The sequence below is a fragment of the Pinus tabuliformis genome, chromosome X (genome assembly GCF_031772625.1).
Source record: "Pinus tabuliformis cultivar Carrire ecotype Pingquan chromosome X, CPIR1, whole genome shotgun sequence".
Classification (NCBI taxonomy): Eukaryota; Viridiplantae; Streptophyta; class Pinopsida; order Pinales; family Pinaceae; genus Pinus; species Pinus tabuliformis.
Genome location: NC_142308.1, coordinates 1,288,972,688 through 1,288,999,230, shown reverse-complemented (window position 1 = coordinate 1,288,999,230; position 26,543 = coordinate 1,288,972,688). Strand labels below are relative to the sequence as shown.

At 37.1% G+C, this 26,543-nt stretch overlaps 1 pseudogene; it reads left to right on the top strand.

Annotated features, from left to right (window-relative positions):
- The window catches only part of LOC149144761 (NAC domain-containing protein 75-like), a 61,399-nt pseudogene extending 35,536 nt beyond the window's left edge, over positions 1-25,863 (top strand).
- The last annotated feature ends 680 nt before the right edge of the window (positions 25,864-26,543 follow it).

Here is a 26,543-nt window from a genome sequence, read left to right as displayed (position 1 = left end):
TTCTGGTGGACGTAGCCCAAATTTGTTGGGTGAACCACGTTAAAATCTTTGTGTTATGGTTTGTGATTTTTGTATGTGCTGTGTATATATGTTTATTTTTATTTCCTCTGCGCATTGTTTAGTCTAACAAGCCAGTGCCCAACCCAAGTAATAAAGCGATACAAATGATTGATTCTATTGGACCGCTCCATTTACTTATTTATCATTTCATGCCAGTTGGGGTCAATGACTTCCAACTAAGATCAGGAAGGGTAATAAACTTGGAAAAACAAAAACAAAAACAACCTGTAGAAATCATTGAGGAGAAAGATGAGAAGGAAAGTCCTATTTTTTCAAACAATGATACCACTGTTCAACCTATTCCCATACACTCAGAATCCTTACCTTCTTCATTGAACCAATCTCTCTTTCTACAGAGGTTGGTTGTGGAGAAAGTTGACACCACCCCTAAGTATGACCTAGCTTTCGAGTTGAGGAATCTTTGTATAAAGGTACCTCTATTGCGAGCTATCATTAGGGGAATTTTGAGGTCTAGGATGGGCCTCCTTAGAAAAATGTACAACCAAAATAAAATTTATAAGAACCTATATATTTAAGACGATGATGTCAACCATGAGGGATGATTCACCATTTTTGGAGTAAAAAAGTAAAAAGATTAAAATAATAAAACTACTATTTCAACTCAGATTTTCAACTTATATCCCTAAGGTTTTACTCAAATTTCAAGCGAGAGTACTCGTTGGATGCAAGATTTAATTCCTCATCCAAGGAATACCCATTTTGCATACTTTCGATGGACCCTGCCACACAAAAATGAGAAATATATGAAAAAACATGATTGCAATCACATTTTTCATGTAGCAAGGTCCATCTGAAGTATGAAACATGGGTACTCCTTGAATGAAGAATCAAAATTATGCATCCAACGAGTGTTTCTTCTCGAAATTTGAGTAAAACCATAAGGAGATAAGTTGAAAATACGAGTTGAAAAATAGTTTTTTCTTCTTTCCCTCTAAACTTTGATGATGCAATCTAATTTTATTTTATTATTTCTACTATTATCTTATAATTTCCTTAGGAGGCCCATTTTAGACATCAAAATTCCACTAATGAAAAGAGATTCATATATGTACTAAGATTGTTTGGGAAATCTATCTTAAAATGCCAGGGAGGAAGATATTGGAACCTCACACTATCCAATTTGTAGGGAAAGCGACCGAGTTGATGACAGGACATGCTAAAGTTGAGAAATATATTGATCTTGAAAGCCCAATTGTCTATGTTCAGATAGGTGATATCCTTGTTCCCATTGTGTTAATAGATCCTTGAGTGGCTATTAATGTTATGAATAGGAAAACCATGGAACAACTTTGGTTGATCCACATTCGTCTTACCCCTGTTGTGCTTTAACTTGCTGATAGATCTAAAATCAAGCTAGAGGGTGTGTTAGGTGATGCGGTTGTCTCGATTGATTCATAGGAGTACCTTTCATATTTCATTGTGTTACAATCAAAGATTCCTATTGGGGGGCACCCTTTGATTTTGGTATGACCATGGATTGCCACAACAGATGCCTATATAGGGTGTCATTCCAGTTGCATGTATATCTCCCATGGGGATGCTAGGAAAAATGTCACCTTGTACCCACCTACCAGATCTATTCGGGAGCTTCATGATACCTTGTGGTTGGATTATGATAGTATTGATGAGGAGCCTCAGTCTCTTTCTATGATTCATCAATATACTGAGCTGACTAAGGAGGGTGAGATCTAAGTTTTTCTGGATAACCCAGACACCATGCAAGATTTTGAATCACTTTATCAAATTTTTAGTCCAATTTTCTAGGAAAAATGTGATCCCCAAGCCTCATCCTGATCATTACACATTTTAGTAGGTACCACAAGTTTTCGAAATCTTGACGCTACTCTTTTTTAGGTCAGTCCAGGCAAATATTTACACATCAGTTTATACCTAGACCCATCCCAACATGAGTATCTTGTGAGCTCGTTGCGAGACCATCTTGATGCCTTTGCATGGAGTTATGAGGACATGAAAGACATCCCTCTTGAAACCTGCACTCATAATACCTATATTTAGGAGGGTACCTGACCTGTCCGATAACCCCAAAGTCAAATGAACCCTGCACTAAGAAACGTTGTTAAAGAAGAACTTCAAAAGCTCTTAGATGTTGGTCTTATCTATCCTATATCCGATAGTTAGTGGGTCTCTCCACTAGTAGTAGTCCCAAAAAAGGATGGGAGATTGCACATTTGTATTGATTATAAAGAATTAAATAAAGCCTCTCTCAAGGATTACTTGCCCTTTCCCTTCATCAATGAGGTGCTAGATACCCTTGCAGGTAAAAAGTACTTCTCATTTTTAGATGGCTTCAATGGGTATAACTAAATACAAATCTCACTTGAGGATAAGGACAATACTACATTCACTTGTCCATGGGGGAGATTCACTTAATGAGTGCTTCCCTTTTGACTTTGTAATGCTCCCACTACTTTTCAAAGGTATGTCTTGGCTATTTTTACTGACCTCGAGTGTGTAGAGGTTTATATGGATGACTTTTCAGTATTTGGTGGTTATTTTTGGGAAGCCCTTCAAAATTTAAAGAAAGTACTCAATAGGTGTCAATAGGATCACCTTGCTTTGAGTGACAAGAACTGTAGATTGATGTGCAAAGTAGGGGTGGTTCTTGGACATATTATTTATGATAAGGGTATCCGGGTAGATTTGACCAAAGTAGATGTTATTATACACCTTCCTGCACCAAAAACACAAAGGGAAGTGAGAGGATTCCTGGGACATGTGGGTTACTATAGAAGATTCATTGAGAAATTTTCTAGGATAATTGCACATGTTTTTCGATTATTAGCTAAGGATAGTGATTTCTCTTTGACCAAATCTTAGCAATGAGATTTTGCAAATATGAAGGAAAAACTAGTACATGCACCGGTCTTGAGGGGACCTAATTGGTCCCTTCTATTTCATATCTCCTCTGACGCCTCAGATACTGGCATTCATGCAACATTGAGATAGGAATACAATCAACAATCCTATGCTATTTACTTCATTAGTAGAATTTGTCATTTGCCAAACTTAACTATACAGTAACAAAGAAAAAGTTTCTAGCTGTGGTTTTTGCTATATTACAAGTTATGAAGCGTTTATACATATAGATCACTCTGCCATAAAATACTTGATGAATAAAACCTTAACTAGTGGTAGCATAACTAGGTGGTTGCTTTTACTAGAGGAATTCAATGTTACTATAATTGATAGGTCAGGAAAATCAAATGTAGTAGCTGATTATCTTTCCAGATTGAATAATCCTGGTTAAGTATTTCATGTAGATGATTCATTCCTTGATGAGCATATTTTTTTTGTTTCGACAAACTGTCATTGGTTTGCTGACATAGATAACTATGTTTTCACAGGAAAAAAAACTACCACATCTATCCGCTAGAGAAAGGTGGAGGATTATTAAAAAAGGTGCTTCATACTTCTGGATCCAAGGAGAACTCTTCTATACTAGACTTGACCTTATTATCTATAGATGTGTAAGAGAAGAGGAAGTGTTTGATATCTTGAGAGCTGCCCATGATGAGCCTTGTGGGGGCCATTTTTTTGAAAAGAGAACAACATATAAAATTCTCCATGCTGGCTACTTTTGGCCTTCCTTGTTCAAGGATGCCAAATAATAGGTTAAGCATTGTTACTGACAATGGACCTCAATTTGTTTATAATTTGGTAAAAGGAATTATAGATCAATACAAGATTCGACACAGGAAGTCTACACCATACCACCCGCAGGAAAATGGCCAAGTAGAATCTACAAATAAGATGATAAAGTCCATCCTTACAAAAACAATAAATCTTCTTAAAAGGGATCGGGAAAATAGATTACCAGAGACATTATGGGCTTATAGAACTACTTGGAAGAATAACACAAGTCATATATCTTATGAGCTGGTGTATAAAAAACAAGTATTATTGCCAATCGAATTCCAAATTAAAACCCTTAGAACTGCAGTCTAGTTGGGATTCGATCTCTCAGAAACACAACAACAACACCTTTTGTAGCTAAAAGAATTTGATGAAATGAAAAGGGATGTTGTTCAAAAAACTACCTTGATGCAACGACAATGCAATAAATGGCATGACAGGTTAATTAAGAAAAATCAGCTCCAGCTAGGTAATTGGGTTCTCCTCTATCATTAAAAGTTTAAAATTTTTAATGGGAATATTTATACATGCTAGTTAGGGCCTTACCAAGTGGTTAAATCTTTTGATAATGGAGCAGTGGAGATAAAAACCATTTATAGATAGGGAGTTGTTTTCTTGGTGAATGGGCACAAGCTTAATACATATTTTTAGCCCATCAATAAGGAAGATTTCATACATCAAGTACAACAAAAGTAATATTTGAAGATGGTAGGAGGGAGAGAATACCAACCTACTGTGAGTATCTCTTGATTTAATATTTTCCTAAAATAAAAATAATAAAATAATAAAAAATAAGAAATTAATGAAAAAAATAAAAAATAAAAAATAGCACATGGTTGTGAAAATAAGCTCGCTGGCGCATTTATGTGGGGATCTGCTTGAAAACCAAATTATTGGCAGGCAAGTTCTTTTTTAATAAAATGGGATGTCACTTGAATTGGAATGCATGTCTAGCCTGTTTTGAGAAGAAGCAGGTTTCTACGAAATTTCTCATGGGAGCAATAAAAAACAACCAACAAAAACTAAGCCCTTATAAAAGTTTAGAGCAAGCAACAAGTAAAATTTTATACAAGTGACACAAAAAGTCTTGTTGCAATTAATTGATTCACATAGGTCACAACATTATTTGATGGAGGCATTAACCATCCCAGGTGAATGCTCAGTCTTTCTTCTTTTCCCTTTTCTGAAATTTCCCCTCTAAAATCGTCTTAGTTCCTTAATATATTAAATGCCCCTCCTATTCTTCTACAAAAATTTCCTATCCCCATTTCTATTTCTTCCCTCTTATACCACTAATTTTTTTTGCCTTGTCCCATTTTCCTATATCCCTCTATGGATCAATTCACCTTATTCTAAGTGTCCCTAATGATTTTCCTTCCCTTTATTTATAATATCCCTATCCCGATTCTTTTCCTCCCTCATAATTTTCAGGTGAAATCTTGTCTATCCAGGACTGAAAGCATGATGGCACCTGAACCTAGTGATAAAAAAAATCTCCTCAAAATCCGCAATTCATTTACATACAATCCAACCTAAATTTTCTAGAGGCAACTTGATTGGTTATTTTAGTACAAGAACCCTTTATTTTTTCATCATGGTATAGGATTTTTTTTTTTGTTCAGTGCAGGAATCCTCTTGTTATAGTGTGGGAATCTCAGTCAAAATAGTGGAAGAATCCCTCCTGTTACAATGTGAGAAATTTTTTGTCATAGAGTTTTTATGTCAGTACAAGGATTCATTATGAATTTATTTCGAGCTTCTTGTCTTTATGGGTCAATTATTTTTAAAAAAGTATGGTAGCGATATGTAAGAATCATGGCTTTGTTATAAAATAAGTAGCCATATTCTTATTTGTACTAGTGACCATTATTGTTACGTCTAAAGGGAAATGAATGTTTAAGTGCAGGAATTAACATTAGATCTAGGCGGCCTTTGTCATAATAAGAAACAACCATCCCCATAGAAAGTCATTATGAGGGATAAATGCATGTATGGAGGTCATTTCATTCAAATTCCTCATCATTACATTCAAATTCACACCACCATTAATAGACTTTTCCTCCCACCATGTGTAGGCTGGCCAGTTTTTACCATCTAATCCCTCGAAAGTGTAGTTGGTCTAATTGCCGCTCCTAATTATCATTGCTTTTCCTGTTTTAGAAATCTTATCGAATCTATTAACCAAATTCCATACTTCAAGGAAGGTGACTACTTTGTTGGGTGAAGTGGAGTTTAAACATGATGGTGTTAGCGCAGGAATTGGGATATGAACTGACATGTATTCTGAATGAGTGTTTGGTACAGGAATTGTGTGATGATTAAAAAAAATCATTCATGCATCCTCCAAATTTAGAATTACGTCCTTGAATAAGTTTGAAGTTTTGAACAGTTGAAGGACAGGAGGTTGCAGCAATACTACATACTGAACGTCGACCAAATCCTAACTATGTGATTAATTCGAAAGACTTTCTTCTACATTATTGATCACAAAAGTCTTAGATCTAACAATACTACATACACTATGGCACCAATGTGGATGGAACTAGGCTTTGTCAAAGAGATGGAGGTGACAGTGGAATATGAAATGATTCTGCCTATTTTATAGGAAGTAGACTTTCTTCCCTTCTTGTATAAGTTTAATGACTAAGATTTAGCCATTACCCAGTATTTTTCACACAATTTCGATGGGAATATAGTTACTATAGGCTTGTTCAAGTTTGAAGTGACAAAGAAATTCATTTCACAAGCCACGGAGCTTCCCGCTACTAGGGAGAAATGGTTTAATAAAGGTGAAGTAGCAAAAGGTGCATGGTGTAAGTTCTTGGCAAAAGCTGATTGCATAGTTGCTTGGAAGAAAGGAGTGTTGAGGAGTGAGATGGTTGAGAAATAGTGATGTCTACTGTATATTTTACAAAAATTACTTACTTGTGAAGGAAGATACTTCCTGGCATACCTGTACCATATTTGACTCCTTACGCGCTTTTATTCTAGTAAGTTGATTAAATTCCCACACTTTCTATTAAAAATCTTGGATAAGATATCTGTAAGTGTGCAGAAATCCTAGAAGAATAAAGTAGGTTCTAAACTGTGTCATTATGGGTTGATAAATATTTTGGTTAGCGAGGAATTGAAAAACAGGGGATCTACTTGGGAAGCATTTTTGGAATTCTATCAAAGTGAAGGTGTTGTGAAGGTTGTTAGCATAAAAAGTCAGCAAGGAGGGAAGCGTAAGAAAACTATAAAACCTAAGGGTATCCAACTGATCCGAATTGGATCCATGAAGATTATCACAGCACTATGACTGTATCAAATTAGGACAAAACTTTGAATTCAAGAGCACAGAGCGATTAGGAAGACCACTGAACAGTGGCAGTTGGTAGCCAGCGAGGAACGACGAGGACCTCGGTCAAAGCGCGCTGGCCGAGGCCCATGGAGACTGTGCAGGAGGCCAAATTGGCACTTGGGAAGCTCGAATTGGGAAAAGGAGGCCATTTCTATTACTGCTTAGTGCTAATCGCGCATCGTTGGGAAAACCCCTCGAGAAGGAAAGCCCTGAAGCGCTCGGTCACATGGAAGCCGGGAAAACCATGGCGAAAGTGCTAAAGGCTAAAGGTAAGACCCACGCTCCCAAAACCGGTGGTATATTGGGGGCACCCTTAGGAGGTAAGTAGATTTGGAGAAAAACGAGTGATTCCACACAGCGCCTGACGCGTGGTAGGTGGAGGAGAGAGAAAACCACCGCTCATCGCGTGCTAACGGTCGAGCAAGTAAACTGTGCGAAATGAGCGATTGTCATAGGATCTGGGGGCTCTAGATCTAACGGCTGAGAATGCGCCCGATGAAATAACTGGATTTGATAGGGGATTAAGCCGTGATCTATAAGGATTTGAGGTCCAATTTGACCACTGAGATGGCGGATGACTCATTCCGCAATGTAATTGAAAAACTGAATCAACGAGGAAGAGCTGGCGCAGTTCGTAGGAGGACAGGTGGCCACTCCCTGTGAGCCATTGATGATGACGCCAAGACAGGGAATTCCAAGTGAACAGCAGTAGGTGATCTGACGGAGGTGGAAGGGGAAATGAGCTGTCATGAGATCGATTGGCTTTAAAGCCATGAATAGAGAATAGAAAAGATAGGGGGACACCGAGAGGAAGAACCAGAGAAAAGAAGATGAAGACAGAGAAAAGAAGAGACAATGAAGCAAAGAGTAGACAAGATAGAGATCTGAGTGGACCTACAACATAAGGATGCATCGAGCAATCCCTGAGAGGATTTGTCGGAAATTGAGCACCACATTGGGCTCCTCCCATTAAAGATGAGAGAGGTCAAGTTCTGGTAAGGAAAAGAGTTTGTGTACTCTAGTGGCTTAGGGGATCCAAGAACCACCCTACCAAACATTGTTCTGTTTTAGGAGACTCAATTTGAGCTCCTCATTGTAATTCTCTACTTTAAAGACACAGTAAAAGAAGGCCACCACTGAGAGCTGGATCGGATACGTAGCCCTAGAGGATAGGGTGAACTCCTTATTAATTGTTGTGTTCTTGTATTTGCTTACTGTGTTTCTCTTGCTATTTTCCATTCTCCAATGTCTATGTATTCTGTAATATGATTGATCCGTTTCCTAAAATAACATAGACACACACTAGCACATGAGTCTCTAATACCTTCATTCATTAATTAATTAACTGAGGTCACTCAAGGGTGATTATCATATCAAGTGGTATCAGAGCTCTAGGCTGTAAGGTTAGACAAGCTTGTGTTGGTTTAGCTATTGAATGCTCACTAGATCAAAACTCAAATTAAGAGAAGGAGAGTTGGTCAAAACTAATCCTGAAATTGGGAGAGTCTATCCTCGGAAGACAATGTCAGAGGAAGGTCTATGGGGCCAGACCCTTAATTCATAGAAATTTTCCTAGCCATAAAGTCCATGGTAGAAGAAATGTATAGGGCCTTTAGAAAACATAAGGATGAAGATTCACCGGGCTCTAAACAAGACAAAGGAGAAGATGAGTCTCACTTCCATGACCACTCCAAAGGAAAAGGGAAAGAGAAAACGTTTCTCACACCTCCTAACAGCGCTAAAAACAAAAAGAAAGCATCTTTGATCAAGCTAGATGTTAAATTTGATCTACCTATATATGATGGAGAGTTAAATGTAGAAAAGTTGGACAATTGGATTAGGAAAATTGATGTGTATTGCAGAGTATAGAACATTGACTCAGACAAGAGCAAGATTCAGCTGGCAAGCATATGCCTAGGAGTCATTGCCTTGGTTTGGTGGGAAGGTAGGACCCAAGCTGATATGAAAAGACATGGTAAGACTATCTCTGTCTGGAGTGAATTAGTTTCTGCAATCAAAAAATAGTTCTATCCATTGGCCTATATGCAACAAGCCATGATGAGTTGGCAGACTCTTCGATAGTTGAAAGGGAAAAGTGTGCAAGGGTACACTCAAGAATTTAGAAAGAGAGCATTGATTCTAGGAATCTCATTAGACTCACCTGAAACTCTTTTGAAGTACATTGGTGGTCTACACAGCTACATGAGGCATACCATCCTCATGTTTAATCCCACTAGTATAGATGAGGTATCTATACAAGCTACTCATATAGAAGCTAGAGGAAATAATGGAAATCCAAAAGTTGGGGGACCATCCCAATCCACTGCAAGCAAGAGAAAGGAGAAAAGAAAGCAGAAGTGGAAAGCAAGGAAGGCTAACACTACACAGAAAAGCAAAGCTTCATGCACTCACTGTAAAAAGGATGGGCATGATGATGAGCATTGTTGGATTCTGCATCCAGAGCTGAGACCTAAGAAGTTCGAGGGCAAGAAGAAGAAGACTGTTGCAGCTATTCAGAAATATTTGGGGTCAAACTCGGGAGATGAAACAACCATTGCAGCCACAGGTATAAAAGGTAAGAATTCTGAAGCATCTACTAGTAATTTTGCACAATCTAGTACTGATGAAGAAAATGAGAGAAAAAGACATGAGCTTTTCCATATTCGAGTTATTTCCAAACATCAAAAGATTGATACTTTGTTTGATAGTGGCTCACAAGTAAATTTAATTTCTGAAGCAATTGTAAAGAAATTGGGATTAGCAACTACACCTCACAAGAAACCATACCCATTAGGATGGTTGAATGATAAAACACAACTACAAGTGATTAGACAGTGCAAACTCAAGTTTTCTTTTGGGTCAACATTTGTAGATGAGGTTGAGTTAGACATAATTCCTTTGGATATATGTGGAATTGTTTTAGGAAGCCCTTACTTGTATGATAGGAAAGCTATATTCTATAGAGATGAGAACAAGTATCTACTTGTCAAAGATGGAATCGAATACTTTGTAAGAGATCATAAGCTCAAGAATAATTATGCTCTCATAAACTCTAGGCAGATGAAAAGAATGATAAATTCATGCAAACAATTCTTACTGATGGTTGTAAAGGAAAAGAAACCTGATAAAACCAATGTATTTGAGGGCTGTAATGCTAAATAGAAAGCTGATTTAGAAAAGGTTGTTTCAGAGTATGATATCTTGTTTCAAGAACCTAAAGGTCTACCACCCAAAAAGGAAATAGTACATGATGTTATTTTGCAGCAAGATGCTCCATTACCTAACATTGGAATGTATAGGTTTTCTGCTTTAGAGAACGCTGAAATCAAGAAGCAGGTGCTGGAGTTGCTCGAGAAGGGGTTCATTAGACCTCGCACATCGCCATGTGGGTCACCAATCGTTTTGGTGAGAAAGAAGGATGGCTCGTGGAGAATGTGCATTGATTACCAAGCACTCAATAAGATAACAATAAAAAATTGTTATCCCCTTCCTCACATAGATGATCTTTTAGATCAATTGAAAGAAGCTGTTTATTTCACCAAGCTAGACTTGCACAGTGGATACCATCAGAGGTCAGAGTTATAGAACAAGATGCATGGAAGAATACTTTCAAAACAAAGCAAGGATTGTATGAGTCGCTAGTTATGCCTTTTGGCTTAACTAATGCTCCTGCTACTTTCATGAGATTAATGAATGATGTACTCAAACCTTTTCTTGATGATTTTGTTATTGTGTATCTGGATGACATTCTGATTTTTAGTAAAACATGGGAAGAACACTTAAAGCATGTTAAGCAGACATTAGATGTTTTGAAATGAGAAAAAATTCATGTTAAACTTTGAAAATGTGAATTTGGCAAAACATCTTTGAATTATTTGGGTCATATAGTAGGGGGTGGTGAATTGAAGATAGATCCCTCTAAGGTGGCAGTCATTGTAAACTAGTCTAAACCCAAGTATGCTACAAAAGTGAGAAGCTTCTTAGGGGCAGCACAATATTGGATGAAGTTTCTAACTTTTCCTCAATTGCAGCTCCCTTACATGCTTTAACAGGATTGAACAAGGTGTTTTAGTGGGGACGCAAACATCAGAAATCCTTGAAACCTTGAAAGAAAAGATTAGTACAACACCTGTGCTAGCACTGCCTAATCTTCAAAGGCCATTTGAGATCAAAACAAATGCCAGTGACTATGCCATGGGAGTAGTGTTGACACAGCACGGTAAATCCATATGTTATCATTCTGAGACTTTTAATCCTGCAGTAGTTAACTATCCTACATATGATAAAGAATTGTATGCATTAGTTCAGAGTGTGAAAAAGTGGAAACATTACTTAATGGGCAAAGAGACGGTGATACATACTGATGATCAACCACTTCAATGTCTACACTCCCAAACTAAGTTGCAGCAATCAAGACACTATAGATGGATGGGTTTTATACAATAGTTTCATTTAGTCATCAGATATAAAAAAGGCATACATAATAAAGTTGCAGACATGTTATCTAGACCTATTATAAATGCATCTACTATACTTAAGCATAATTTTGTGCTACATGAAAGCTACATTGAACAATATGCTCAAGATATAGATTTTAAAGATGTATATGCAACTTTAAGTCAAGGCAAACGAGTAGAAGAATTGGATTATCATGTAAAGGATCGACTCTTATACCATTATGGAAAGTTATGCATTCCACAAACTGAGAGAGTAAAGATAATTAGGGAAGCACACACTTCTTTGATATTAGGTCACTTTGGGGTAAGTAAAACAGTTGCACAGCTGCAAAGATTTTGTTATTGGCCAAAAATGAATGAGACAGTTTCTAGATATGTAATAGCGTGTACTATGTGTGCTAAAGGCAAGCACAGCAATAGAAAACTAGGCTTGTACACTCCATTACCAGTTCCTTCTCACCCTTGGGAAAGCGTTTCCATGGATTTTGTTGGAGGACTGCCTAAATCTATGAAAGGTCATGATTATCTATATGTTGTTGTGGATAGGTTCAGCAAAATGTGTATTTTAATACCTTGTAACAAACTAATTACAGCTAAACAAACTACAAAACTGTTCTTTGAACATGTATGGGTTCATTTTGGATTACCCACTTCCATTATATCTGATTGAGACACCTGATTTGTCAGGAAGTTTTGGTCAAGTTTGTGGGAACTGATGGACACCAAATTGAAGAAAGGAACAATTTTTCATCCACAAACTAATGGCCAGACAGTAGTTAACAGGACAGTGATCCAATTACTCAGAGGATATTGCAGCAAACATCCTAGGCTTTGGGATGAATATTTGTGTTTTGTGCAGCATGCTTACAACAGAGCAAAACATTCTTCTACACAGAGATCTCCTTTTGAGACCTATTTTGGTTTCACACCAAGGTCTCCTTTTGATTTTGTCTTTGGTAAAGATACCATAGTTGATGGACACAGTGATGTGGACAGGGCAACTAGGTTCATTGAAAAAATCCAAGAGATCCACCAGGCAGTATAGGAATAGTTGGAAAAGAGCCAAACCAAATACAAGGCAAGTCATGATAAGTATTGGATGGAGCATAGTTTCCAAGTTGGTGACCAATTCTGGCTATATATCAGCAAGGATAGGATGCAAGGTGAAGGTAAAAAGCTAAAGCCTATCAAGTATGGATCTTTCAAAATAATTGAGAAGATTGGTGAGAATGCTTTTTGCCTTGATCTACCAGCTTACATGCACATCTACTCAATCGTAAATGCAGATTGCTTGAGATTGTTTGAACCCTCACTAATTGAGGATCCCGAAGAGCAGAGTCAATTGCCTTCTATTGATGACCTGCTACTTGAATACATTAATGAATTGCAGGAAGACATAGTTCTAGACAGGAAGGTGAGGACAACGCGCAGAGGAGATGTTGAGTACCTCAGAGTAGGGCTCAAGGGTTCTAAGCTGAGTAGTGCAAAGTAGAAAGGGATTGAACAAGTGAGACAATTGTACCCTCACTTAGTTGATGCTTGAAAACCAACTTTTGGTGGTCCAAAAGCTTTTTCAGTGGGAAGGTCGTGATCCAAATTGGATCCATGAAGATTATCATAGCACCATGACTGTATCAAATCAGGACAAAACTTCGAATTCAAGAACATAGAGCGATCAGGAAGACCTTTGAACAGTGGTAGTTGGTAGCTAGTGAGGAACGACGAGGACCTCGGTCAAAGCGCGCTGACCGAGGCCCATGGAGACTACGTAGGAGGCCAAACTGACACTTGGGAAGCCTGGATCGGGAAAAGGATACCATTTCTGATGTGCGATTAGTGCTAATCGCACATCACTTGGCAAAACCCATCAAGAAGGAAAGCCCCGAAGTGCTCGATTGCATGGAAGCCGGGAAAGCCGTGGGGAAAGTGCTAAAGGCTAAAGGCGGGACCAGCACTCCCAAAATCGGCGGTATATCGGGGGCACCCTTGGGCAGTAAGTGAATTTGGAGAAAAATGAGTGATTCCACTCAGCGCCCAATGCATGGTAGGCGGAGGAGAGAGAAAATTGCCGCTCATCGCACGCTAACAGTTGAGCAAGTCAACTGCGCGAAATGAGCAAATGTCATAGGATCTGGGGGCTCCAGATCTAATGGATGAGAACACGCCCGATGAAAGAACTGGATTTGACAGGGGATTCAACTACGATCTATAAGGATTTGAGGTTCGATTTGATCGTTGAGATGGCGGATGACTCATTCCATGATGTAACCGAAAAACTGAACTGACGAGGAAGAACTGGCGCAGTTCGTAGGAGGAAAAGTGGCCACTCCCTGTGAACCATTGATAATGATGCCGAGATGTAGGGAATTCCAAGTGAGCAACAGCAGGTGATCTGACGGAGGCAGAAGGGGAAGAGAGCAGTCATGAGATCTATTGGTTTTAAATCCATGAATAGAGAACAAAAAGACAGGGGGACACTGAGAGGAAGAACCAGAGAGAAGAAGACGAAGACAGAGAAAAGAAGACGAAGACAGAGAAAAGAAGAGACAGTGAAGCAAAGAGCAGAAAAGACAGAGAGCCGAGCTGACCTACAGCATAAGGCAGCATCGAGCAATCCCTGAGAGGATCTGTCGGGAATTGAGCACCACATTGGGCTCCTCCCATTAAAGACCAGAGAGGTCAAGTTCTGGTAAGGAAAAGAGTCTGTGTACTCTAGTGGCTTAGGGGATCCAAGAACCACCCTACCAAACATTGTTCTGTTTTAGGAGACTCAAGTTGACCTCCTCATTGTAATCTCTGCTTTAAAGACACAATAAAAGAAGGCCACCACTGAGAGGTAGATCAGAGATGTAGCCCTGGAGGATAGGGTGAACTCCTTATTAACTGTTGTGTTCTTGTATTTTCTTACTATGTTTCTATTGCTGTTTTCCATTCTTGAGTGTTTGTGTATTCTGCAATTTGATCGATCCGTTGCCTAAAATAACATATACACACACCAACACATGAGTCTATAATACCTTCATTCATTAATTAATTAACTGAGGTCACTCAAGGGTGATTATCAGATCACCAACATCATAAAGGAAAAAAAGTAAGGAGGTAAACATGATAAACAACCTAGGACTACTTGGCCTCAGAAAATAGAGCAACAGGAAAGGAAAGGCCAAAAGGTAAAGAAGAGTGTGAAAATCAAGATTGTGGTGCCAGAACCACCCCAAAGAATAACACGAGGGTTTTATTCTAGCAGGAAGACATTGAAACCTGCGACTCCATCTGAGGTCAAGGTCATTGAGGACTCTGAGTCATCTAGGAGAGATTGTGTTTCTCCTGAAGAACCTCCATTGGATATCCCCATGGAAAATATATATGTGTAAGATAATCTCTCTCTCTTGGAAGGAGTAGTAGTAATGGAAACCCCTGTCACGAGTCAAGAGAACAAGGAGAAGGCGGATGAAAATGATGTTCCTTTGGCATATTTGATGAATAAGGCCAAAAGATGGAAGGTGACCCATGAGCAAGAGGTGGAACAAGAAGGAGTTCAGGAGAATAATAAAGAATAAGAGCATGAGTATGATGTTCCTCTTGCATCCATGGTGGAAAAAATGAATATACAGGAAGAACAAAAGGAAAAGGGGGAATTGAAGGACTCTTCTCCTGGGAAGAAGGTAAATAAAACTCAAAAGTTGAAACAACAGATTCATGAGCTTGAGGTCTTGAATAGGTGTGTGGAAACTTAGAATGTAGCATTAAATACTAGGAATGGAGATTTGTCAGTAGTGGTGGCTGAATTGAAGAAGCTGGTCAGAAGGTGGCGATTCCATGTGGCACATCTAAGAACTTGTGTTAAGAATTTTGAGAGACATATGAGGAAGGCTCAAGTGAAGAAGGTTAAAGAAGAGGGTTCATGAATCAATATCCAGATCCATAAATGATAAGTAAGGGTTTTCCAATATATTTTTTTTTGCAGAGATTAGTGGTTGTGTGAAGACACAAAGCAATGAGGTTGGGGGAATGTTGGTTGTCATAATTGTCTTACATTTTACCTAAATTACCCTAACTTAGCCTCTATTTCACAACTCAAATAAGACCTCAATGCAAGTATTTTTGGTTTCTTTTAAAGATTCTTGGGGTAAATGGAGAATGTATGCTTATCTTAATTAAAGGTCAAATAGGTCGATCTTTTTCTATCTAACTTACCATTTACATTACCTTATTACTTTTGCAATACATGTTCACTAATTCAAAATCAAAGTGGTTATGGTACAGGAAGATCTCGAGATTCCTACACTTATTTCGATTCCCACACCAGATCTAGAAAGCCATTGATTTGAGAAGTCTGACTAGGAGTCAGTCTCAACTTTCAAAGAGAAAGGCACGCATTCGCTCCTGAATTTTTGTTCCTATCTTCCTATAAAAGGCTAGGAGCATTTGAGGGTTTCTAAAGTTAGGGATTAGTTGAAAAAAACTTCATATTTTTTTATCAGATTGATACGTCCATGAGCAAATGTAATTTATATATATGTCAAGCTAGATTAGACTATAAGCTAGCAATACTCTGAACAATTTTTGGTGTTGATATTCTAAGAAGCTTGTATCTCCACAACCTCTCTGGGACTGTATCTAGCATTATATGATATGTATTGAGCAAAGACTTTTGTTATTTAATAAAATAGGTCTAATTCCAGGTTCATTCATCTGTTTCGTCTATTTATTGTGATGATAAATGTTTTCTTGTAGATTAACTTATTTCCTTAAAAAAGGAAACGAGTTGGTTGGCTAGGGCCCAACCAACCCAACTTGTTCTCCCTCTATTTATTTTATTGTGTGATAAGTAAATGGTGTGGCTATTATCTGTGTGTGAGGGTTTCTTGTAACAGGTGAGTATGACTAGATAAACCCTTGTGCATTCCTTTTGAAAAAAGTAATAGAGGCTTAGATATGAACTCTTGCGTTCATATTTGGTTTTTCTTCTTAAAGTTTAATATTGCAGAAATATTTATGTTTATTGTAAGATGCAGTAAGAATTTGGATCTGGAAAGTTCCTTTTTATTTTCAAAGTCACATCTTCAGTTGAGAGTTTGAGATCTACTCTATGGTGCGTATAGTTATTTTGAGTGAATATTTGCAGGGTTGAAAGGAGATTATTCATTAGATCTTGCTTGGTGACTGATATATATATTTTAGACTGTTTATGTGTAGAACACAAGTGAAAACCTCCGTTCTAGTGAATGTTATTATGTGATAGTGTCATTGTGAGAGTGGACTTGTTTATTTCTTCTGAGAAATTTATGATTTCAATGTTACATCATACTTTTGGTCCTGTTGAATTCAGATTATCATTTGCCTACTTGGGTTTCTCAGGTACATGAACTGAGTATTTTTGTTTGAAGTTATTAGTTGAATATTCCTTCTGAATTAATGTTTTTCATCTCTAATAAATGCAGAATTTCATCTCGAATACAATATTAATCATACCATAACAAGGTATAAATGAAACTATATTTATGAGGCGATCTCTTTATTTTTGCACAAAAGTTTAATATTTTCTCTGTTATTTGATAAATTCTTCATCTTATCTTCAGATTTATTTGTCGATTTTATCTTGATTCAAGCAAGGTTTCTTTCTGCATCAATTGATTCTAGGCTTGTTGCAAAATATTATTTTTAGTATAGGAACAAAGGATTGTTGAGTGTAGGAACAAAGGTTTTCTATTTTCCTAGTAGAGGAACATAGTACGGGATCAAATTTGTTTTGTCTTTTCTAGTAAAATAACTGAGTGTAGGAATAGATTTGTTTTGAAAAGTTTTTCAGTGCAAGAACAAGTTAGTTTCAAAATGATTGAGCTTGCATGGATTGGAATGAATCCTCAATTTGTTTTCTTTTGAAACATATCCTTAGTTTGTTTTCTTTTGAAACATTTTCCAAAGTCTTTGATTGTTATTTTTTGAGTAAGTGTCTAGTCTCTAGAGTGGTATGTTGTCATTGTATTAACAGTGCAAGAATATAATTAAAAGAATTTCTTTAAAGTTGTTCTTTTGAACTTGAGTGATTTAATTGCAGGGATAAGAGATAGAATTTACAGAGTGAACCCAAAACCCATAGCATTACTTATGCTATGCCTCGAAGCTTATGAAGTCGTGGTTCAATAATTAAGTGTTGAGGAGTTGAATTTCAATTCTATCACCCAACACTAACTTTAAAAGGGACTTCATCTTGTATGTTTCAACATCCACCTATTCAGTTGTTAGGGTCTTCATACAAGAAGATGGAACTGGAAATGAGCACATAATCTATTATGTTAGTAAGAACCTTAGTATACCCCCTGTGTCCTACTCCCATAAAGAGAAGTTGGCCTTGGCTATTGTGTTCTCTATTCAAAACTTAGTCATTATATCCTTATGCATATGACCAAGGTTGTGACTAATTCCAATCCCATGGAAATCCTGTTAAGTCAAAAGATCATAAATGGAAAGTATGCCCATTGGATCATTATCCTCCAAGAATTTGATTTGGAATTTGTCATGCCCAAGACTAAGAAAGGACTGGCCCTTGCTGAATTCATATCTGAATTTCCTATTGGTGCATGAGATCCATCGATAAATGATGACCTTATAGATGACAACTTTTTCATTATAACCATTGATGATCCCTAGTATGGCAACATCCTCACTTATTTCTGAACCTAGAAATTCAACCCCCATCTTACTCGTGATCATCTATGATACATTCAAAATCAATCCCCTCGCTACCTCTTCATTGGTGATGACCTTTATCGTCATGGTACGTTGTCCTTCATCATTGTCTCACCCATACTGAAGTTGAGAAAGTGCTCAATGCCTGTCATAGTGGCACTTATGGGGGACATCTCTCTGAAATGGCCACTGCCTATAAAATCATGCATGTCAGATAATTTTGGACTTCTCTCTTTAGTGATTGCATTGAGATAGTTAAACATTGTCCCAATTTCCCATTACACGCCCCGAAGGTGCAAGCTCCACCTACTCCCCTCCATCCTATCATCGTAACTAGTCCTTTTTGTAAATGGGCCATTAAATTTATGGAGTGTGGAACCCCATCTGCTAATAACCATAAGTATATTATCATGGTAATCGACTATTTTACCAAATGGGAAGAACTCATGCCCACATTCAATAACACCACAACTACTACAACCTTGTTTCTCTTTAACCATTTCATCGCTCTATTTGGGGATCCAAAACAATTGGTTTCTAGCCATGGATGATACTTTGAAGATGAGATCTAGCATGGGCTATCCTCACTGTTGGGTTTTGAACACCAATATTCATCGCCTTATTACCCTCAAGGAAATGGACATGTTGAAGCTGTCAATAAAATCCTTAAAACTATGCTTCAGTGGATGGTGAATAAACACAAGACAAAATGACATCTAATTATCTTCCCTATGTTGTGGGCTTATAGAAATTCTATCAAAACCACCACCGGGTTCACATCTTTCCACCTTGTTTAAGGACAAGAAGCAGTATTACCAATTGAGTGTGAAATCCCCTCCCTCCACCTTGTTTTCGAACTCTTCCCAGACACCAAACCTTTAGAAAAAATACTCATCATGCTTCCATGCACCAATGAAGACCGCCATGTTGCATTTAAAACCATTGAAGCCGGTAAAAATCCCACCAAAGTCCAGTATGATTATAAAATACATCGTTGTATCTTTCATGAAGGTGATTTTATTCTTATATATGACCAAGCTCATGATGTCCTCGGGCATGGGAAGTTCAACGCTTTGGGAAATGGGACATACCTTTTAGAGGGTCTAGAGGGCGATATTCTCCCCAACCCTTGCAATGCACTCTACCTGAAGAAATTCTACCTAAAAAATTTCCCAGTGAAATGCATGTTGCTTGTTCTTTTTTGCATATAGGTAGCTCACATCTCCCATCATTTCATTTGTTTTCTTCTTGTGCCTTTCAAATGGATCCATCATCCACACGATATATCAGTTATGCCGATGGTGTGAGTCACTTCTCCGGTAATCTATCCTCGGTAGCTTTTGCTACTTTATCCCCTTAGCATTTGTTAGCCCAGTCTAATAACATCTCCATATGATATGCCACCAATAATTAGGCTAAATATGATGCGGTGATATGTTTGTTAGCATATTCCCTTGATCATTGCATCCTTTACCTTCACGTTTTTCTTGATTCCATGCTACTCATCATGCAATTGAATGACATTTATCATGTGCATAATCATTTCCTATTTAAAAAATATCTACAACTTAAGGTTTTGGCATGTGAATTTGAATCCATTTTATTCAATCATGCTCTTAGAGAGCAAAATAACTATGTAGATACCATTGCAAAGAATATTGTATATTGGCATGTATCACATGCATATACAAGAAGACATCCATAAAATAAACAAATGGTGAACCACATCGTCAAAAATATGCATAACCATATTATGTTTCATAATATCCATCATATAGTGTTTGGAGTCCACTACTCTAAATACAACTGGTGTTCCCATAACATGCTACATACAAAAATGGGTGCACCTATGCCCCTATGCCTAATCACTTTCCTCTAGTGGGTCTCATGCCAATAAGGTTTATCCCCTAGCTCATAAGTCTCTGAATTCTTGACTAGCCATTGTTGCACGCCTCAGGATAGCCTGCCACTCAGAGAGAAGACTTGTACATGCCTCTGTGTACTGATCTTCCAGCTCGTGCCACCAATGCTCTGTCACAACGATCAACACCGAGTCAAACCTATAACAGATATGCTCCAATAATGCATCACTATCTGGCCTTGCTTTGATGTCGATCCCCTCTTATCTGTAGCCCCAGGTGTTGTAGCTTGTCCCACATATCTTGTCAATTTCGTCAGTGCTATATATGCATGCCAAAAGTTTGAAAATAAGTAACACATACATATATTTTCTAAACTATACATGAAAGAAAAATATAACAACTATCACTTACCATCTAGTCCCCATGCTCACCATTGTGGAAGTGGTAGATCAAGATCCCCCTAAAATTTCATACCACTATATGGATACTTGTCTATGTAGAGTGGAATTTGATCCCAATGAGAAAAAAACTCAGGTCAGAACACATGTCTGAATCCTCCCCCTCTAGCCCTTCTTAGTATCTGCCCCTAGTGGTGCATCCTGAGATCCTGTGGGTCACCATAAAAAATCGGTCGGATGATGGGGATCTTCTCAAAGAAGAATGAACAAAAAATTGTCCCAAATGAATAGTTATCCCTAGTTGCTACCTGCATAAACCCAAATGACATATCAAGCTCATCAACAACATTTGGACCTAGCCATAATAGTTCTCTCCCTGTACAATCTCTACTAGCACCAACTACCCTTTAGTGACATAGTGGAAGGCATGGCTACCCAAGATTCACACCATTGCTACAATTGTAGCCCATGTCTCTAGTCTCTCCAAATATTGTATTTGGATACTTGTTTCCTTTACCTAAGTACCTAGTACATAGTGACGATCCATAAAATCTCCAATATGACTCCCACGAGGTAGCACTGTATGGATCTCTCCCACCACTCCCAAGGGTGGAAAACTTGTCAAAAAGTATATGTCCTAAATAGTGATCTTGATCCTAAGTCCCTCCTAATCTAGGTCCTAATGGCTCAAAATTTGAGATAAAAGTGGCTCACCCACCCTCATTGATGGGTTGTCCAAGAACTTGAGTAGCTCATACCATGCTAGAGGCCCTTTGACAACCTGATTCCCTTGAATCTTAGTGGGAAGATCATCAAAGTCTCATTCTCGCGATACCAAATTTAACTCTGTCATACCTATAAAATACGATCAGGTTTTGCTAGTTCAGATTCATTACATAAATTTTCAAACCTTAGCTTTAAATTCATGGAAACCCATAGCATTGTTCTTCCCCTAGGTCTTGGGCGCAATTTTTTCCTCCAAAAATTGCAGTAGGTGCACTTTTCATCCTCTTTTTTGTGCACCAGAGTGTAGAAAAAGGCCCAACCATTGCACTGCGACTGTGAGGAAGGGCAAGAGTTTCCCTTAGCCTAATGAAGCCCTAATGTAAAAAAATCTAATCCACTGAAAATGATGAGTAAGTTTAGGCCACCTACCTAAAAGTTGCAAATCCAAATTCCAATGGTCGGTTTGTCCGCTACAAGATCACCATGATTTAGGGCCTCCTCCTCCTCCTCTCCAAATTATTAAACAAATTAATATGCGAATGAATTGAATTTGGGGACAATAAGCCTTTTTATAGGAAAAACCCTAGTTTTTCGATTGACCATTATGAGCAAACCGTAGCTCAGTTTGACAAACTATCATCACCATTGGAAATCTCTCACCGAGCAATATAATGGGTCTCTCTTTGCTTTTTGTAATTTGAAACTTCATCAGAAAGCCATTCTTTCCATGACGTCTCATTTTGCCACTTATCAAAATCAAATCTCTTCATATGAGTCACTTGTACTCTGGCACCACTTCGCCTTTCCACTTGTTGAATTAGGTTTCGAGTTTCATCGTGAGTAACCATTATTTACTCCTATTTTTATGGTACCCTTTGGGTCTTTCCCATGTGGAAACATCATGGAGCTACCCTTGCTCAGAGCATCAGAGATGAGTCACCCTTATATCCGTGGAGTTTCTTAAGAGTCCCATTAAGTCTTGTTATAATACATCATCCATATTTGCATTACATTCATCCCATTTTGTTCACATTCATCCTCCAGCTATTCTGACCTATCTTTAAAAAGCCTCCATATGAGTAATTGACCACCCCCTCTGTAATTGAGTTAGTCGCTGCGAGGTCAACCATGCATATTATTCTCTGACAAGGGAAGTTGTCAGTCCAACACTCATCTTATTCCTCCATCATCATTCCCGGTGTCAATCTATTAGTCACATTTCTATGATCGTCACACCTTTATTGAGGAATCCTCATTGCCTCAACTTTGGCGAGCCGTCTTCGGTCGACTTTAGCACATTTATTTCACGAGAGTAGTTTATAGGGTGGTGTACCTTGGTTTTAGCCTTCATCATTATCTGGAACCTCAGATCAAGGAAATGGAATCATTATTTCCATTTGAATTGGTTTTTTCTTATGTGCTCGACTTCAACTCATTATTGCATGATCAAGAATTGTGCACTTGATTGTCCAATGATCTAGTAGATTGTACCATCATTTCCCTGGGTGTGTGTGAGATGTTCCAAACCTCATGAGGGTGTGGCCCTATAGGTAGCCCCCCATATGCTTAGATGACAACAAGTCATGATCTAGCCTCAGATGCAGTTCCATAGATTTGACTAGTTCGATTTTCGCCTTTTGTAGAGCCCACAACATGCATGTCTCCTTTAGATAGTCCATTTAGATATTTAGAGCCCTTTCCTGTTCAAAAATGCTTATTTGGTTATGATATCCCCCCTCCTCTTAGTTTTTGGGGGGCATTATGTCTCATGTACTCAGATTAGCAGATGTTATTATATCCACTCTTGACCTCTGTTTTTCAGGCACATTATGTATATGAGACTCATTATATCATTGTATCACTTTTTGGCCTATTGATGCCAACATCTCATGTATCATGTACTTTTTTTTTTAGACCCACATTGTTGGGCACATCATTATTATTTGTACTCAGTTATGTTGGCGGGTATGGGTATGCCTCCGTAGCCTCATTTGGGATTATGTACTTACCATTAGAAGGAAACTTCTATCAAATAAGGTCTCACCCCATCCATTCTCAGTCCTTCCTTGCCTTGCTTCAACTCTCTCTCTCTCTCTGTCTCTCTTTCTCTCTCCCACTTCGGTGTCTCGTGAAAGTGCAATCTACAACATATTTCTGTCGTATGGTTTGCTCCTGACACTCTTACGTTGGGGGAATTTTTTTTATTATCCAAGGTGGATCAAAATACACCATGTAGGATTAATTTTACCATGGTAAAACCCACTTTCACTATAATACATAATTTAGTAAACCATTTTTCTAAATTATTATCATTAAAATAAAAAAACCCCATGAAAATAATTAAATAAATCATTATTTAGTTAAAATTCTCCAGAAATAATTATTAAATCATTATTTGATAACCATTTCTTGTCACTTTTGACTTAATCACCTTGGAATACTTAAATAAACCATTATTTATTTATTATTCCTCATTTATTCCCTATTTTCTTTTTGAGATAATTGTTAAATTGTTATTTAATGATTATTTCAAATTCATATTTGTCTAATTCCTCACAAAGTGATTAATAAATCATTTTTACTTGTTAATTACTTTAACCACTTTCTTAATAAAAATATTTTACCATTTTGAATATCTTTTCCCTCTCAAAAAATTATAGTAAAATATCTACAAAGGCTAGATTATGATTTAGCCAATAATATTTTATTATTTTCTAATTCTCAATCTATTCCAATATATTGTTATAAATAGAGGGGTTTCTCTCCATTCTTCACCATGACTATTTTTATCGTCCCCATTATCATCCCATAACATTTGAGCTCCCACTTGAGTTCAAACATCTTTTTTTCCCCATTGCATATCACATATTGAGAGAGAGAAGCATGTTGTTGAAGCACAAGGTCAAGAAGGACCCATCCCATAGAGGGGGATCTATAGACCCAAGTTTATAAGTTCTCCTCACTAGGTGTATCATTTTGATTAATAAAATTGCTTATTCATATTATCCATTGGGTTGCTACACTTTTATTTCTATTGTTATATGTTTCTATTTGTATATTATCTTTTGCTTCAGGGTTTTTCTAACATTTTGTTGCATATTTGAAGCATAGACATGACCATATTTTGTTGTTAGGGTTATAAGTCACCTATAACTTTAGTAAGGGATTTTCACTCACTTGCATAAAATATTTACACTCACAATATTCATTCTAATTAATGAAATGCTTAATAATATCAAGTGAAATCAAATTGAGTTAACCCTTTAGACCTTTATAGCTAACAATCTCATCCGTTATTTTGGCTTTGTTCAAAATAAGGGAGGAGAGCATACAATTTTTACTCCTAAAATTATATGATTGTGCTCATAACGAGATGTTTGTTTGTTACAGGCTCTTCAAGATTGGCTTAAGCTTCCTTGTGATGTAAAATTTAACCCTACAGATCAAGAGTTGATAGAACATCTACAAGGAATTGTCAACTTTGATAATTTTGCCCCTCATCCTTTGATTGATGACTTCATTCCTACAATTGGAGTGGAAGACGAGATCTGCTATTCACATGCAGAAAAAAATTTCCAGGTGTGTATTATTCTCAAAAGAAAAATTCAGGGTGTGTATTATTCTTAAAGATAGTTATCTAATTTGTTATAATGTTGCATCATAGATTGATCCACAATGTACATCTTTATAGTAGACATTTAGAGTTACAAACTAGGTTTTTTGATGATCATTCTGGTTGAAAAAAATGCACACTATGCATCAATCTCCAATGTAACATTTTGACAAACCCAATTACATAAACCTTCAAACAACAATTATCTTGGTTTTTTTTGGCCAAATCTTAATTTTCGTTATTTAAAATGGGGTTTTGACTATATAGATTCAACACCATGAAAAAACTCTCGAGAACTAGGATTGTGGAGTGTTTACAACTCAAACTTGTGTTTCCAAGAAATCCCTACAGGATTCTAGACAAATTAAACCAAAAATATACCTAAAAAACTCCAAAAAGTAGAACAAATAGACTACGTTTTTGTTGTTAATCTAATAAGCATAATCAATTCCTTTAATAAGCATGTTGATTGATAATCTTATGCATTTAGTTATCTACAACTACATTATTCCCTATTATTCTTTGTTAAACTACCAATTATTCTTCTCGATCAATTATTTTGCATTGTTATTCCATGTTATTCCTACTTAAACTGTGAGTTTATCTTTTCATTATAGGAATATCTTGTGATGGTTTGATAAGGCATTTTTTCCATTGATCTTCAAAAGCATACACAACAAGCACCAAAAAAGAGAGAAAGGTACAGGCAGCCCGTGCTAAGAGAAGCGAAGGAAAAACGAGATGGCACATGCGTGGTAAAATGAGACCAGTGTTGGTTAATGGCAATCAGAAGCATTGTAAGAAAATCTTAGTACTGTACACAAACTTTGGGAAGCACAAGAATCCCGAGAAAATAAATTGGTTGATGCATCAATATCATTTGGGTTCATAGGAAGAAGAGAAGGAAGGGAAGACCATGGTATCCAAGATCTTCTATCAAACACAGTGAAGGCAATGCAATTGGGAAGAGGTTATAGATGTCAGGGATGCTCGTAGGGCTAGTGTCACTGAAGCAACTCAAGTTTCAGAGAGATGAATAGTTGGAGAAACTGTTAGTTCCACTGCGAGGCATATTTATAGTGCCTATAATCACTTAGAACAACCAACAAAAATCACCCATAGTTCCTACGATTTATCTCTAGCCCAATCCAGATTAGAAAGTAGTGTTAAAGTAAGCATTTCTAAATAACTTAACCCTAAAAACCATAAACAACACTCAAGGAGGTTGTGGTAGAAAGCAATTCCAAAATCTTAAATAATAATATCATCTCCCTTATTTGATCTTCATGTGAGTAAAGATTGGAATGGGTATTCCTTTATGGGGAAAAGTTTACTTTGAGATTTGCTTAAATCTTGGGGCTTTTTTTCAACCAAGAGATTATGGGAGTGACCACTAAGATGGTTTAGCTGGTAAAAACCTATACTAAAAAGTAACTCATGATATTATTAATCTAGTCGAAATGTTACAAAAGTGAGTCATAATGCTATTTATGACGTCAAAATATTCTCTAAAGAATCTTTATGAAAAAGTCAATCTGTGAAAAGTGATGTATTCAAATTGTTATGGTTTTAATATTTTTTTAAATTAGATTTTTAAAGAGTTTTATTTAAATTTATTGAAAATGGTATATTTAAGTTATTTATATAAATTAAGTGTATTTTAAAGTTCTAAATTTATTTATTTAAAAATATATTTTGGAAAATACAAAAATATAT